This window comes from Podarcis melisellensis (genome assembly GCF_964234715.1).
Source record: "Podarcis melisellensis genome assembly, chromosome: 16".
NCBI lineage: Eukaryota > Metazoa > Chordata > Lepidosauria > Squamata > Lacertidae > Podarcis > Podarcis melisellensis.
In genome coordinates, this window is record NC_138533.1 from 18,449,092 (window position 1) to 18,450,725 (window position 1,634).

A 1,634-nucleotide genomic window follows, 5' to 3' on the forward strand; every position below is an offset into this window, starting at 1 on the left:
GGGAAAATCAACAACAAAATAATGTTTTATATCACCTGTTTATTGACTAGTGAAGCAGCAAAAGTCACCAACGCTTTTTGAATAAAAATGTTGACAAGTCAGAGTCGAGCGGATAGAAAAGGAGGAGGAGGAAACTGCGAGCTCAGCCCACTCTGGAAGTCATGATTTTTATTTTTATTTTTCCATTTGGACTATTTTTTCTGTCTTTATTTTTCTTACATTTTCAAAACTGGTTATGTTGGATAATCTGTTCCCCCCCCCCCATTACGTAACACTAATGTGGTAGCGGATCAACAGTTTAGCAGGAGAAGAGAAAGAAAGCCATTCCATGCAACCAGAGAGTGGATTTGCCAATTCAGAGAATCCAACAATTCAACAAATGGAGGTGGTGTGTTGGATAAGCAGAAGGAAGGGAAAGGAAGGAGGGAGGGAGGGAGGGAGGGAGGGTGTTTGGTTCTCCCTACACCTTCACTTTGCCCTGGCCTAGCTGGCTAAAAGGAGGTGCCAGAGGGGAACCCTCAATGAAAGATGTGCCAACCTCAAGGGCCCCCCAACTCTGACTCAGCAAACTGAGAGTTGCTTGGCATAAATGGAGGAAAGATAGATAGCAGAGGAAGAAGGAAGATTTATAAGGGAAGAGTAATGCATGGAAGAGCAAAGATGAAGTGTTGGCCGCAATGGTTCTTGTTCGGCTCATAATGTGAGACCACCCAGGAGTAGCCAACATATTGCCAGAAGTGAATCCTCACAGCTGAAGGCGCTCAGACATCGGCTAGAAAAGTACTCCATCAAAAGCTGTAGAAGCTTCTATGACTAATACATCTGGCAACATCACTTCAATGATGACCTTGAGCATCGTGGAGGAATCTTGGAGAACCATCTTGGAGAACCAGAAATTAAACATTCTTTCAGACATATCATGGAATATTACTCATGATGGCTCAGATTCCCTAATAAAATATTATAATAATATCTAATTTAATGTTATATTTTAAATTGTTCTAACCTACCCTGGAATCTTAGCATGCAAGAGAGGTAATGAATTAAAACAACATAGGTGTTCTAAATCTTAAGGAAGGTAGAAATACATTTGTTGTGAAAATTCTTTTGAGCCTTAAACAATCCCAGAAGCACCACTGATTGGATGTAGAGATTTGCAGGGCTCTTCCCATAAATGATTCTTATTTGTCTAGAAACAGAAAATTGCACTGAACAAAATCCCAAATCAATTTCTGCTCTGGAGTCAAACAATCACCCTAATAAGTGATTCAGTAAAAGACCACTTACCACGAACTGAAGAAGATGAGTGGCAGAAGAGATGTCAGAACGGAAGGTGCAGGTGGAAAACCCCAACACAGCAACTCCTTTTATACACATTCATTTGAAGCTGGAAGCAAATAGTTTGATGTGATGACATTAATTTGGCTAAGTATATGACCTGCTCTAGCTTGCACCAGACGGTTCCTAGCCATCATCTGGCTAAGTGGAATATGTTCCAAGATGCTATCCCGCATGCCAGGTGACGCCTTGCCTCAGGAAGCTGTTTTGCTTAATTTTCGATCAGCTTCAGCTTGGATGTTTGCTGTGTTCCTTATAATGGTATTTGGGCAGTGCCAGATTTACATATGGGCTGA

The 1,634-nt window shown here is 41.3% G+C and overlaps 1 long non-coding RNA gene across 1 annotated transcript; it reads right to left on the reverse strand.

Annotated features, from left to right (window-relative positions):
• Positions 1-262: 262 nt before the first annotated feature.
• LOC309359323 lies at positions 263-1,634 on the reverse strand. Its single transcript, XR_014163815.1, has 2 exons — positions 1,288-1,634; positions 263-880 (listed from the first exon to the last, which is right to left on the reverse strand). It is a non-coding gene; the product is annotated as an uncharacterized lncRNA (long non-coding RNA).